This window comes from Acomys russatus, chromosome 1, assembly GCF_903995435.1.
Source record: "Acomys russatus chromosome 1, mAcoRus1.1, whole genome shotgun sequence".
Lineage (NCBI taxonomy): Eukaryota > Metazoa > Chordata > Mammalia > Rodentia > Muridae > Acomys > Acomys russatus.
In genome coordinates, this window is record NC_067137.1 from 59449625 (window position 1) to 59466378 (window position 16754).

A 16754-nucleotide genomic window follows, 5' to 3' on the forward strand; every position below is an offset into this window, starting at 1 on the left:
CTACCCTAAATAGGAAGGAAAGGAGATTAAGGGAAACAGGAATGAAACCTTCTGGGTATCAGTTCCGTGGGGGCAATTCCCTTGATGGATTTCTCAGTAGTCTAGCAGATCATCTATCCGACAGAAGAAGCTGCACTGTCTATGAACCGAACTTGGAGGTATCCACAAAGATTGCCGCTGAAAATCTTGAAACTCCAGCAGCCATGAGCATGAACCTCAGATCTCCCTCGCCAGTTCCCCAATCTTCCTCCCCAGCCACAGCTTCCTCCCAAATCAATAGACCTTTTTGCAATGCAGTACCCTGGCTGGAGGTATCTGCTCCTGTATTTTGTCTTGTGCTAATACTTCCTCCCTCTGAGTTTATCTAAGATGTTTATCATTTTGTAGAGACAAAGTCTCAGTGGGGTCAAGCATCCCAAGACTGTTTTCACCTTGGGCCCAGACTAATGAAAGATTACATACTCTCCATTAATTTGCCTGGTAGAGTATAATAAATAATGTCTATTTAAATTATTTACTCCTTCCCTTATTCAAGTATCTGATGGGGTTGAAGACCAGATAGTTTAGTTTTACAATTAAGCTCAGTTCTTTAGGGATTAATATGTTTTTAGGTCTAGATAGATGTCTTAAGTTAATAGAAATGAGATATGATAAATAATTGATTTTCACTCAGAATTTTAGACTCACCAAGATTGGAAAGATAATTTCTTCAAGACTGACAAATACAACTAGCCAAATCTCTATGAATGTAACATTTTTATAATTCCTGATTGTTTCATGGTTCTTCCTGCTGTATGTAGTTTATTTTATTTATGTGTAATAATATAAATATACATATGTAAAAAGAAATAAAAAAAACAAATAAAAATTATAATAACTAGATTCATGTTTGCTATAATTATCAAAATGACCACCAAGTCCATTTCTTACATGAAGTGCTCAGGAAAGCAAGAAAAAAATCTCAAAAAATTCAAAATATGTTCCAACTCAGTTTCTCACCAAATATTAAGAGGGCTATGTGTATCTTAAGAATAAAATAATTTCTAAAACCGAAAGATTTCTTTCTGTGGTGTCATGCAAATTTATTATGTTTTTTATTCAGTAGTTTTGAAGCTCTTGTAGACAAAAACATATTCATAGCAGAAATACTAAACAAATTTACTACATGCCAATCTGGTCTGGAAGCTCCTGCTTGCTTTCTGGATACATGGTCTGTGCTGTTGGACACTGTATTAAACTTCCTAGAAGCCCCTGAAAAATGTCCTATGTTGATGATCAGGGGATAACCTAAGCATTGGAAGGTTAATTCACCTCATAATTCATTATTTAGTCTTTGTGCGTTAGCCAATAGTCTTGTATTACATGTTTGCTTAAGAGAAACAGCAATAAAACTTGGCGCTTCTGTCAGGACAGACTGATTTTGAAATTCTAACCCTTTAAGAAGTCAGTGGAAGTCTAGTTAACTGTGGTTAAAGCTCACTGGGCCATCTTGTATTGGAAATGAGGGAAACATTTACAGATTATTGTGTTTTATTTGCTGTAAAAATGAGGTAAGAATATTTTCTTCATATTTCCTTATGGTCTCTATTTCTGCTTATGTTAAAATAGTTAATAAGTAGTAAACAAAGACCAGTAAAAAAATGCATCACCTGCAGTTTTTACTTATTTTTCTTTCTTAATAATGTAATGATTTTTGACCATGTGTAATTAAACATTTAATTGCTTAAACAATATAAAATAAATAGAAAATCTGTATATTATTCTGACTACAACATACATACATGTTAGCACTGTCAGATTTCAGTTTTGAAAGTAAGATAGTAAACTTCCATTTTTATTTTTATTAATTTAAACGATCAGATTTCATATATTGTAGAGAAATAAATGTTAAGAATGGGTTTCCTATAGGACACAAGGAAACTAAGTAAAGAATATCATAAGGAAAGTATATAATTTAACTCTGGCTTTAAAACACTGCTTTAATAATTATTTTGATAATTTAAAAAACTGCACTTCTACAAAACTTTATCATACACATAAAGCAAAGATAATGAACTTTATTAATATGCAAATGCCAGTGATTCTTATTACCTTTTGAATAATAATTACTGTAATTAAAGAAATGTATTCCTCTTTATGCTATGATGATCTGAAATCTAATTTTTAAGTTATATATACATATTTATTACATATTGTTATGTTGAGATTACTCAAACCCCCAAAACAGATCTCCAAAATAGACCACCAGGACTCGATATCGATGCAACAAACACAGGGTCCTGTATTACAGGCTCAGAGCTTCAGATCACAATTCTTTCTGATGGAGCAGGATAGGAGACTGATACCGGAGCTTCAAGGGTAATGGGTTTATAAAGAAAAACTGTAACTAGAAGTGGGAATCACAGGGAAGTAGGGAAAAAACCATAAGCTGTGTCCTGAGTCTCAGGAATGTAGTCCTTCAGGCAGGTCGGGTGGAGACAGAATCTCCAGGGCAAGTTGTGGTTCTCAGAAATGCAGACCTTCCAGCAGGTTGGATCCAAGAGGCTGAATCTCCAAGGAAGCTGTTTTATCTCAGAAGATCATTGGGTGTTAACTGTATCTAACTGTTCTGGTGCTGTTTCTGGAGCGTCCTGGCAGGTGTCATGCGGAGAACGCAGGAAGAAGGGCACCTAGAGGACAAGTTCTCATATAGACCATCATTAATTGCAAAATATAAATTACGTATAGGATATGGCATTAATTTTGCCCGTACAATATATATCTATATATGTAGGCACTGTTATTAAATAGGAGTAAAGGAAAAATAATACAAATAAAGTTAAATGCATACACTAAAATTTTAACTTAAAAAACTGACATAAAATGAAATAGGAATTCAGATTAGTTTTATTTATCCATATATGAAAATTGAATTATCAAAAATTTTCAGGATGAAGACTTCAAACTTAGTTCCTTTTTGTTGTACTTCAATGGACATTTGAGAAGAGATAGTATCCGTTGTATACAAGCGTCTTCAGAAAATAGATCATTCCAAAGACAGTACATATCTAAAGTTTAAAAAAAATAAGAGCGAAACAAACATACATTCTTTTGTTATTAAGATACTAAAGCATTTTTCATAAAATATATTTCTATTCATTATGGGATAGAATAAATTTAGTTTAACAATCTTTTGGTATTCTGTATTTACTATATACAAAACTGATAGAGAAGAAATTAAAAGTTGATGGCTTTGTATAAAAATATATATTATTTATATACTTAACTCTTTTCTACTGTATTGAGCACTGGGTAGGTGAAACTCCTATCTCTAGGAAAAAACATAAGGCATACATAAGATCATTAACAAATAACATTGTCAGTTTTGTGTTTTTAAGCTGAGTTACCAGAACCTGGTAAGTAATTCAGCATTCAAAGGTGTGTGAAGAGCCAGCTTGGTGAGTTGAGTATTATCCATGGAACCACTGTAAAGATAAAATTGGCTATATAATAATATCCTATGATCTCTGGGTAGAGTCTGTGGAGCTCAAATATACACATATAATACAAATTTAGTAATAGTAGTAGTACTACTAATAGTAATAGCAGCAGCAGCAACAACAATAATAGTAATAATAGTAATAATAATAATAATAATAATAATAATAATAATAATAATAATAATTTCATTTTAGAGGATAAATAATTAGGCTCTCCTTATATGGAAGATGACATGCAGGACACTGACCATTTTGAAAATAACTTCATCCTGAAATATGTAAAAATATTCTCTAGCAGAAAGCATACTACAATTCCTCTGGGTAGGTAACAAAAGCTATAGGAAGTATTCTAGAATGTTACCTGCAAAATTTTGTTAGCAGGTAATAGAAAAGGTATTTGACCTAAGTTATTTAAGGAATACATTGAGATACTTACTACATCTTGTAACCTGTAGCTTCAAGAGTACCTCATAAAAGCAACAATATTTATATGTTTATTTAAGACTGTTTAAAATATTTCTATGCCACTCTGCATCTGAACCACAAAAACAAGGCACAAAATATAGAGCTAAGAGTGTATGTGTTTAGACAAATTATACAAATTTCACTGCCTGCACATTCCCCAGTGGAATTTTAAAGCTATTAAAGTCTTAACACATTGGACTTTCTCATCCATATATTAGGCTTTGCCAAGTCAGGAAGATCTATTTGTAATTATTCAAAACTCTCTGGTTTGTCTTACTAGACTATTAAGTGCCTTTTAAAGAGTAGATAAATTTTTCTTTTATTTCTCAGTGCTAGGGAATAAATCAATAGCTCTACATATTCTGAATATGAAATTTCAAGCAAGCAGGAAATTATCAAGCTATCCCAGAGTCAGGAAACCTGAAGTTACTGAGATAGGAATCTACATTTTTACTTATACACTCTGGGTGATCATTCCATACATTAAATACTGAACTTTAAAAAATAATGTTAAGGAAGAATGGGAGGATACAAGGGATGGGATAAACACTGAGATGTAACAAGAATAAATTAATAAAAAAAAAAGAAAAAAATAATGTTAATTAGGATATTGCTTTGATTCTATCAAAAAGTTTCTAGACAAATATATTTGTGAGCTGATGATATATTTACATCCTGATGATGAGTCATCAAAAGTTTGAAATTATATTAAAATCTTTCACTTAATGCTTGTTACATTGACAAACAACTTGCTCCCAGACTTAATTTCTCTATAGTACAGGTTCCTACCAGAAAGCCATACCGTGAGCAGGACTCCCGGCTACCACAGTTTATGGCTATCTTGGCCAAGAAGCATAAGCACTAATATCACCTCACCCATCCTCCAGGAATATAAAGACTTTTTATTTTTGCTCATAGTGAAAGAGATTTCTGAATTATGTTCACGCTTTATATTATTTTATTCTTTGGGATTAGATAAAGAAATGGTAATGAAATTATATTTGAATATATGTTCATTTTAAAAAAGAAGCTATTATAAATTATGCTACTAGTTTTAATAATATATTGATAAATGGCTGGAATGCTATTAGGGAAATCATGTGCTCTGGAGTAAAGTCAGTTACTTCACATCAATATTTATATGTTTATAACTTTAAAATACTTTTTTAATGAATAATTAGTTGATTACATTATTTTTATGCAAAAAACACTCTGGACTAGCCTTTGTGTTTAAGCAAACACATGTATATATGCCTACGTGTAGTATGTATGGTAGGTATGTTATTTGTGAAAGCCTCTTGAGCAATGGGACTAAAGACATACACCATTTCCTACTATGTATTTTAAGCTATGCCTTATCAGAGCAATAAAATCCTGCAATTCTGAAACACTGATGTGCTTTCAGAAGTTTGTGTGATACTGTGGAAAAGTGCCAGGTTGACTCTGTTTCATAAATATCAAGCATATACTGAATTTATAAGAATTTAAATTACTTGTATTGTGACTTTATTTTCTGTTCTTATAAACTGTACTAACTGAATATCTAATTATGTCATGAATGTATCATGTGTGGTCAATATTAATTTGTATATAAATAATTTAATTTGTCATTAATTTGGATGTGTTTTCTGCATCTAAATGTGTATCTGAGATTTGTCTGTCATGGTTTTTACTTTACTAGGTTTTGGAATTAAGACTTTAATATGGCCAGGCATGGTGGCACATTCCTTTAACCCAGCACACGGCAGGCAGAGGCCGGTGGACTGCTGTGATTTAGGGTCCAGCATGGTCTACAAAGTGAGTCCAGGACAGACAAGGCTACACAGAGAAATCCTGTCTCAAAAAACCAAAAAAACAAACAAAAACAAAACAACAAACAAACAAAAAAACAACCAAACAAACCCCCCAAAAATGACTTTAAGACTCCAAATTAATTGAGGGGTTTCTCTACTATATAGCCACTATGTAATGATAATTTTGAATTGAACTTATTTATCTTTGACTATTTAGTTATTCCACTTAGCTTTATGTAGAATTTTAGGATTCATTTATAAATTGTACATAATTGTACATTTTTTATATTCACTACGTGTAAAATTTTAACAAATCTGAAAATATTTCTGTACTTAGTTTACAAAATATGTTTCTGTTTTCTTATTTTAATTAGTTTCATGCTATAACAGACAATTGTATGTTAAAGGATATACCATAATATATCAGAGCAATACATGAACAGAGTTCTCTTTATTTTGTCTAAATCATATTCAGCTTCATGCTGAATTTGCAGTGTGAAGCATAAGGGAGATTGCAACAATCCATGATGAGTTTCACTCATTGTAAGAGACATGTGAGAACTCTGATCCCTCACTGAATTATGTTAGGTAACTAACTGTAGGTTGGGTTGATAAGAGTGGGAAACATGACTTTCGCCAAGAAAGGAAGGGCTTTTGCAGCATTTCCTGTCTGTCCCATCAGAACCCATGACTACACTGACCACCACGCCCTCAACAGTAATGGTTTCCCCTATGGATGGGAAATTTTATTATTTTATTTAGAAACAGAAAAAAATGTTATAAATTCATCTGTAATTGTAATGATGTTGATTGTTGATGATCAAATATTCGTTTTTACATTTGCTTTTTTAATTTAGGAGTGATTAGAAAACAAAATTAAAATGCATTTTGATTTGGTTTTGATGGTAAAGAAGAAAATAAATATTTACACAAACAATTGTCACATTTCCTTGATTTTCAATAGAGAAGGTGATGATGAAGGTTGGCATGCTTATTAGATTTCAGCACCTTTGCCATTCCTTTTCACTTACTATCTTAAATTGAATAGTGAAACCTGTTATCCCCTTACTTGTATCCTCCCATTCCTCTTTACTTCCTTCCTTCACTCTATTCCTCTACCCTACCTCTGTGACAGAAAGGGACCTTCTCCCCAACCATATGGTCACAGCCTATACAGCCTATCAAGTCTCATCTCCATAACCTGCTTATTCTTTCTCTGAGTTCCACCCAGCCTCCCCTCCAGAGTTCATGTTAGAGTCAGTCCCTTCTCTCAACACAACTGTGGAAAATGTCCTGTCATTGGCTAGATCTGAGTAGAAGTTCAATGCTTACTGCATGTATTGCCCTTTGTTGGTCCACTAGTTTGAGCAGAACCCCCTGGGTCCAGATCCGCCAGTCACAATGCTCTTCTTGTAGGATTCTAGGACCCACTGGATCCTTCTATTTCGCCTTTCTCCCAAACTTCTCCCACCTAGAGCTCCAATAGGAGATCCCTGCATGATGGAGACAATTATTTATAACTGCATATATTGGTGATTTAAAATAAAATATCAGGAAGAAGGAAAAAGATGGCAAGACAGAGGGAAATAGGGATACAAAATTAGAGTATAAATATTCTTAAATTAAAATGAAATACTAAAATTCCTAAATTAAAAAGATATATTAGCACCACCACAGAGACACTGTCCTATTAACAATAAAGTGATGACCTTGAGAAATTTAAGAGACAGTTCTATGGAATTTTTTAAAATTTTATTTTATTAATTTATTCATATTACATCTCAATGGTTATCTCCTCCCTTGTACCCTCCCATTCCTCCCTCCCTTCCATTTTCCCCTTACTCCCCTCCCCTATGACTGTGACTGAGGGGGACTTCCTCCCCCTGTATATGCTCATAGGGTGTCAAGTCTCATCTTCGTAGGCTGCTATCCTTCCTCTGAGTGCCCCCAGGTCTCCCAATTCAGGGGACATGGTCAAATATGAGGTACCAGAGTACGTGTAAAATTCAGACCCCACTCTCCCCTCAACTGTGGAGAATGTCCTGTCCATTGGACTCTAGATGAGAGAAGCATGGGAGAATGGCAAAGTTGAAGGATCCAGAGGGTCCTAGAAACCTACAAGAAGAACATTATGATAGGCAGATTTGGGCGCAGGGGTTCTTCTCAAACTATGGCACCAGCCAAGGACAATACAGGCTGTAAACTTCAAACCCGCAACCAGATCTAGTTCTATGGGATTTTATAACTTAAAATTAAACAATTCACACAGTAAATGAAACATAATCATTACTTTTTTCAAAATGTGAAATCAGAAATGATGAGCACACATGGTATTGAACTAAAGCTTTTTAGAGAGTATTCCTCGAGAAGCATGTGAGTTTTTTCTGTGCTGTTAGTAGCTATGCATATGTCTATGTCCCTCATTAAACCTCTGTCAGCCTCTGTGCGATGACTTGTATGAGATGAACTCTATTTTGTAACATTTTTACAAGGATCTATTATGCCATACAGTGTCTCTAAGATCACAAAATGGTGAAACTGGTGCGGCTTCTGTCTTACCATACTGCTGTTGTTTCTGTTCCAGTATTGTTACCTCAGCAATAAAACACCTGGCTTAGAGCAAGTCACCTTTCTCAGAGGTGGAAAGGATGCTGGTGTATACATACTAACCAAAGATCTAGTGTTTTATCTCTCACAAAACCCACACAAAAAGAAGAAAAACACATAGTGTTTACATTGTTAACATATAAGGGTTCTAGTGAAAACTGTGTAAGCTGAAGACTATATACATTTGAGAACTTCTCATTTTTATTGCTCAGTTTGACCTACAACTTTAAGGACTACTTTGGAGTGAAGTTTTAATAAGTTGATATTTGTACATTTTTACATTTGATCCATAGCTTGAACAGATGTTCTTTACTAGGAAATGGTTTTTTTTGTTGTTGTTGTTGTTGTTGTTTGTTTGTTTGTTTAGATTACAATAAAGGTGACTTTTTAAAAACAGTTTTTGTTCCTGCCAGGGGAAAGTGAATGAAAAGCAGGCAACTGAGTCTATGTCAAAGTCAGCCCACATTCCTTTTTCTAGGGGACCCATTGAGGGCTGAGCTGCCTATTGGTTATGTGTGTGCAGTGGGCCTAGGTACAGTCCATGCATAGTACTTGGTTGAAGCTTGAGAACCACAGACACCTATTGTGGAGTTCCTGTGCTGTCTGTGGGCTTCTACCATTCCCCTGACTCTTCTATGAGATTCTTTGAGCTCCACCCAAAGTTTGGCTGTGGGTCTCTGCATATTTTTTCCATCAGCTGGTGGGTGGAGCCACTCAGAACACATCTATGCTATGTTCTAGTCTGCATCACATGAGAGTATTTTTAATGATATCTGGGGTTGTACCTGGCATAGGTTGGACCTTTCTTCAATCATTGTTTCATTTTATCCCTGCTAATCTTGTATGTAGGGTAAGGGTTGAGGCTTTGGTGGGAGGGTTGGTATTCCCCTCGTTCCACCAGAAGTCATATCTAGCTAGAGAGTGGCCTCTTCAGTCTCCATTGTCCCTGATACTAGGAGTAGGCCACAGGAGAAGAGGATGTGAGTCAACTTGATATGCTTGGGTAGGTGGTAGGGGCTCTTTTTCTCTTAAGAGTACTGTAGAGAGGATAGGAGAACAGGGAGGGAAGGTGGGACTGGGAGGGGGAGGGGGCTATGACCAGGATGTAAAAATTAATCCAATTTTTAAAAAGAAAATAGATTTTTTCATATTATATATTCTGATTATGATTGGATCTCCTCTCAACTCCTAGATTCTACCTGGCTCCCGAGCAACCTAAATACAAATAAAAGGTGACATTTTATGAAAATTCATTAGCCTAATCCAGCACTATTTTGAGTAAAACTAATATTCTAATGAACAGATTCTTAATCTCCATGGGCTTACCTTAATTGATTAATTTTTTCACGTGATATCAAATTCTACTGTAGAGATATCCTCAATGCTCTCCAGACTTGCACCCACCCAATACCTATTCACTGGCCACATTGTGATAGCTACCTCTGAAAGAATATTCCCATTTTGATGTTTTACATGCAATGAAGCATGCTGGAACATTTTAGTACTATTTACATGAATTTTAAAACATTGTGTTTAATAATTTTATAAATTTATTTAATTAGCTATTTCACCTCCAATATCTCCTCTCTCATTTTTCCTCATTTTCAACAAATCCTCTTCTTTACTTTCAAGAATTCTTTATGTGTATGGTCCACAGAGTTTAATTAGGGTATATTATCCTAAAATGTAGTGCATAGGCATGCTTGAAAGTGATGATTTTCATATGTCATTTTTATTTAAGCACATCATGTTAACTACATTAATCTTCATTATCCACTTTTGTTCCCTCCTGAACAAATCTCTATCCTCTTCACAAATGGTCTGATAAGTTTCTACTATGCTATCTCGCCCGACTCCCAGCAGCCTCTCTCTCTCTCTCTCTCTCTCTCTCTCTCTCTCTCTCTCTCTCTCTCTCTCTCTCTCTCTCTCTCTGTCTGTCTCTGTCTCTCTCTTTGTCACACACACACACACACACACACACACACACACACACACACATACACACACACACACCAGAAGGGAAGAGGAGAGGGAGACAGATCCCTACGTATATACATACATAGGAGAGAGACAGAGAAAATTTTGGTATAGTCAAGGCTCTTGTAGTAATTTTACATTTGTAGAGGAATCTAATCCAGAAACAGGATTGTCTTGGCAAGGAATAACAGCAAAGACCTTCTTGGTCTATATGATCCAGACATACACTATTAATAATCACGTTTAATCCCAAAGAATGAAGGTAAAGTTAATTTGTAAAAGGAAGCACCCTTGTTTGAAAGTGACCTTTAATAGAGGGGCAGACAAGGTGACAAATCAGAGAAAGATTTGACACAATGAATTATAGATAGGATATGCTCAACTCTCATAAGAACAGAGAGGAAAGAGGACCTACTTAATATAATATAGCAGAGTTAAAAAGGTAGAGTCAAGGCTGGAGGATATGGATCCAGGAGGCCTGCACAAACAGTTTTACCAACCAAGCACAATACATTCTCTAAATCTAGACCCCCTGTTCAGATCTAGCCAAAGGACAGCTCACTCTCTACCTCCACAGTTGTGGAGAGAAATGGAACTGCCTCTGACATGAACGCTGATGCCCCTAATTTGACCTCTTCCCTTTGGTGGGGAGGCTCAGTGGCCTGGAATGGAAGCAGGCTATCCTGATGAGACCTGTTAGGTTGTGGTCAGATGGTGGGGGAGGAGATTCCCTTCTTTCAGATGTGTAGGAGAGAGGAATAGGGCAAAAGAGGGAGGAATGGAAAGAAACAAATGAGGGAATAATAATCAGAATGTAATCTAAATAAATCATTAAAAATAAAATTAAAAAGTTAAAAAACAGTAATGTTAGTTACATTAGAGAGGGGAGATAGATAGAGATAGATAGATAGATAGATAGATAGATAGATAGATAGATGGATAGATAGATAGATAGAGAGACAGACAGAGACACAGAGAGAGAACACAATACAGTAAAGTACAGTAAAGAGTTCAGCAAAGATGTCAGTACAGTAGAGTTGAATTCAGCACAGCACAACACAGCACAGTACAGGCAGTTCAATCAGTTCATTGCAGTTGAGCTCAGTTGTACAGTCAGGAGTTCAGGGACAATTTTACAAGAAGAGCACTCAGTGAGAACCTGAGAGATGCCAGTTTAAGTTAGCCAGTTTAGAGGGGCATTTGACCCATACCAGCTGAGTTGAACCAGCCAGCCAGAACTCAGAAAGAGCTAGAAAGGGTGAGCTTCTTTGACGGTAAGCCTCTGAGATGACAATTATACCAGATGAATAAAAGGTACTTACCAGAAAAAAACAATGAAATGTAGTAAAACATGAACTTCAAGTTAATGAAAATTGTATTCAAATGTTAGTTCAACCATATCACATTGTAGAACACTCCAGTGAATGGGCAGAGAGGGAACTATTATATGTAATGCACCCAAGTCAGACAAGTGTTCCTTTTCTTTTATGAATCAATGGTAGTATAAAATTTAGCAGTAGAGATCTGGATTTTAGAGATGATATCCTCACTTTAAAATGAATGAAGAAATTATGGTTTCTGAATAGAAAGGATGTTCTAATCATGTTGATAGCAATGCCCAACAGTCAAGACCAGATTCACCTGATCATTGTACTATTTAGGTGTTGGCGAAAATGTTCCTGGACAGAGAGAGAAGGGAACAATGAAATATAAGAGCTCTTATTTTTGTTCAGTCTTGGGATTGAATCTAGGGCCTTGTGCATTCACAGTCAGTCAAATTTTGAAGCTCAAATAAATGCAGTTTAATACATCATTTTGTGTTAGGGCTACATTCATTGGAAACATTAGACATGGTATTTACATTTCTACATGTAGTGATGATTTTCTGTCTTTTTCCCAAAGGGCAGTGGATGTGAGGGCACAAGTGTTCACCGCAGTTTATTTATAAAGCGTGTATAGTGTGCTAGGAGTAGTGTTAAATATGTTAATGGATTTTATACTTTCTTAAACTTTCAAGATATTATTACACAGTTTTAACTGATTTATAGACCAAGGCATATGTAAATTTAATACATGTCTAAAACTTAGATGGCAAAAAACTGATAGAGTTGAGATTTAAACTTCAAGCACTTTGTAAATATTTTTCTCTATTGGATATTGCCTCCTAGGAAGTCTAGGGTGGCTAAGAATGGACATTCATTGTAGGAAGAGAAGAAGGGGACTGTCAACATTAGGCTAAGCTGTTTCTGCACACATTTTATTGAACGTTTCCTAAAAATATATTAATCCTATATGTATTGATTTGTATCATCATACAGACTGATTGTCAAGAAAATAATGAAGAGCAAATTTGCTATTACTGTGTTCTAAAATAATATTTGTTCATACTGTACTATTTTTGGATGCTCATGCATGAAACTGATGTTAGGTTTTCTGTGTAGGCCTGTGCTTGGTAGAGAATGGTACATGTTGGAAAGCAAGGCTAATATTTTTTTTTTAGTAATTTATCATTCTTATATAAAAAACAATTTATTCTAAATAATGTAGCAAAGAAAATTATATCTTAAGATTCAAAAAGCACTTTATACCTTATCTCTAGATGATCTGCATTATTAAAAACTACTGTGTTCTACATGTGAAAAAGAAGATTAACAAAATAGTCAGACGCTTTATTGATTTATTCGCACGGCTGTCTCTTAATATTCTAGGTAGTCTCCTCATTTTTCTACTCCTGTCAGAAAAATACAAGAGAAAAATAAGCAACAAAACCCCACATGGCTAGCATTTAGTCAAGGCACTATTTTTCACCTAGAGGTTGAGAATGTGGATTCTTTTAAAATGGGAAGAGAAGAACATGCACTTCTTTTACCCAAGCAATTTACACTTTTGGATTGGTGATGTGGCAGAGGGATGACAGTAAACTTGAACATCAAAATAATTAAGCTTTAATCTCCTATTCAAATACTTCAGCTTTGAGGTCACGAGCAATGTGCAAAGGTTTTTTTTTAATCAATCTTGGGTGATTAGCGACTTTTTCTATAGAATGATCACTTTCCAACTGCAGCAGTGCAGTGTCAGAGGAAAATAACAGGAAAGATTAAGGAGTTTAATTTACTTAGCATGTTATGACTATGTTTATTAAAATACTAAGAATTACAGCAAACTTTATCATTTGTTAATATTGCTTTCGCCTCTATGGGGGTTATATTGAGAAAGCAATATTCTAGACATAAAGGCCAATAGCTAATGGTACTTTTTAAAAAATTATTATTTGTTATTCCTTGTAAAATAATCTCCTGGGTACTTAAAGTGAAATCTATTTCTTTATTGAAATGTAATTCTTCTCTCATCCTCAATAAGCTTTCATTCTCTCTTGTTTCGTAAGAGCGTTGTTTAAAATGCACACAAGCTCAAAGTGGTGACACTTTCTTCAGAATATCTTATGAGAAATAGTGCAAAATAGACTATATAGTCCTTTTAAAAGTGTGGTGCATTGTATAATGCCACATATAGGGCCCAACTTCTGCATTTGTCATGAAATAAGTTGGCTTTAGGATATGTATTTAAATATAATATGTAGAAAAGAAATCATAAAGAAAAAGGAAGGCGATCTAATGTCTAAATGAAACTTTTATGAAGAGATTGATGGTTTTGTTCAGAACAATAACGCTGAGCATGTTTGATTTTCTAAGAAGTCATTATGCTTTTTTAAGAATCAGTGGCAATTCCTTTGTTTTGATTATTGAAATTTTACAGAATTAAGTTTCCGCAAAGTTGAAAATTAAGTACAGTGATTTTAAAGAAGATTGTTCTGCTTTTGTCACTATGGAAATTGTACTGTTTACTAGTGTTTTTTGGTGAAAACCTTCCTTGATATGGTAACTATGTGTTGCATTTTAAAATTGAAAGATTAATTATCAAGGTCAGAAAATAACAAGGTCTTATTTCTTCTAAATGAACTGAGAAGTGTAAGAAACATTTTGCTCTAAGCTACAAATAGGTCATCTTATGTGAGTCCTGAAATCTTCTCCCTGTGAGATAACATCTGTATTGTTATTATTGTGTCTAGAATATTATGCCATGCAAAACTGGTACACATCTTAGAGTGCCTCCCATACTGTTAGTTAGAACTCTCACTATTCCCCTGTGTAATAATAAAGACTACTTTGCACACTGCAACAAAAATCGGAATACATATTGATATTTGTCTTATTTTTCTCTTTTTTGTTTACTGCTTTTTTTCTTGTGTATTGTGGTTTCTGATTTTTGTATTAATAGTGTGTGTGTGTGTGTGTGTGTGTGTGTGTGTGTGTGTGTGTATGTGTGTGTCTGTGTGGTGATTTTTATTTGTCTTGTTTTCTGTATTTTTTTCACTTTTTTTGTTTGCCTGTTTATTTGTTTCCTAAAGAACTAGAGAAAGGAGGCATTGAGTTAGGTGAGCGAAGTGGTGAGGAAGATTTGTGAGGAATTGGGAGAGGGTAAAAAATGAACAGAATATAATGAATAAAATAATTTATTTTCAATAAACAGAAAATGAATCATATGTATGCCTATTAGAACTGTTTTTTTGGGTTATCTGTTGCTTCTCCCACAATTTCATAAAATAATTGTTATATGGGATTTCATGAGTCCACACTACCAATGTTAATCAAAACATATAGTTCCCTTGTTCTTATAATTAAGAAATGAGAAAGGATGTAAGAAAGATTACTAAACATTATTGAAAACGGCATGTGTGCCTTGAAATACCGTCCTGTTAATGCAATATAATTCTTGGAAATACAGTTATCAAACTAAACAGCATATAGTTTATTCTTAAAAAACATTTGAATATGATTAAATAATCAAATAGTCTCAGAGAAATTCTTCATTCTTTGATTTTTAAATTTCTTTTGTTTTTCTAAATATTTAAATATAGGTGTATTGTAACTTCTGTTTCTAAATTAAATACAAATGACATCCATGGATTCATTATCCTAGTTTTCACAAACACACACATACAAATATATATATGCTTCCAAATATTTTTCTTTTTAGAGAAACTAATGCCTTGATTTTTTGATTTTTGTTTCATCACTTTACAGTCTGACCAAGCACATCCCTGCTATATTTTTTAATGTTATAATAAAAACATGTAATAATAATGTATGCTTTATGATGGCTAATCCTAATGGTTGATTTGCCAAGGAGAGTAGTAAGTGCTTTTTATGTTTTTGCGTGTTTGTGGAGACAAGAGGTATACATGTATTTTTCTAGAGATAATCACATCACAATAACTCTGACCTAATGAATAATTCATGGAACTGGAGGAATCAAAAATGGAAAAGAAAGAGTGTGATGGAACTGTGAAATGTGATTCCTGGTTGGCAAAAGTAGCAGACACAGACTGATATCTCTACACAGTGCACCAAAACCAACTTTCATTCTTTAATCTGCTTTTTCTAGGTATTTGTCACTATTTTCAAGTCTGAAAAAGACAGGCTCATCATTTTAAGTTTCCATTTTTCCTTTGTAGTTTTAATTTATACATCCTACAAACAGAATTCTGCCTAAAAAAGGGCAAGCTTGGATGCAGGCAGAATCAACGGCTAAACTCTGCCAAGACAAGGTAAGAAAGTCCTTAAGAGTTTCTGCCTCACAAATATATCTGTCAGATATATTCAGCCAGATGGCTGAAGAAGATGCTCCAACATGATAGAGAGCTTTGGGTGACTATTCAGGTAGCAACCTGTATCTGTCATCTTCTCATTTGGAAAGCTACTAGCTAACCCTGTATAGTCAGGTAATCAAGTTTATTCCTTATCAAATCTCTGATAATGTTGAAGACCAGATAATTTAGTTTTACAATTAAGCCTAGCTGTTAATGCTTAAGATGTTTTTAGCTATAGATAGATGTTTTAAGTTGATAATGACAAGATATGATAGATATTGATTTACATTAAGAATTTTAGATGCATCAACACAGAAAAGATTTTTTTTCAGGGCTGTCAAATACAAATAGCCAAAACACTAAGAATGTAACATTTATGTAATTCCTGAATTTGTCATGGTTCTTCTTGCTGTAGGTAGTATTTTTAATATATACATAATAATATAAATTATATGTAAAAATATTTCATAAAAAAAGGAAAAAGAGAATTGTTCTAGTCCTGTATCTATAATCACTATGTCAACTTACCATCTCTTTACAGAGTCTGCACAGCTTTATTTTTGTAACTGTTTCTATAAATGGTACTTGCACCATGAAGCCCTTTGATCCTGACTTCTTGCTGTGGCAACTCACACATATTAATGCTTGTATCAGTAATTTGTTCTTTCTTATTGATTAATATCATTTTTCTCTGTAGGTACATAGAAGCTGCCATGGCTCCTTTATCTCTTTAAGGGTATTTAGTTATTAATTTTATGTAAATTTTAGAAATTATTGATAAAG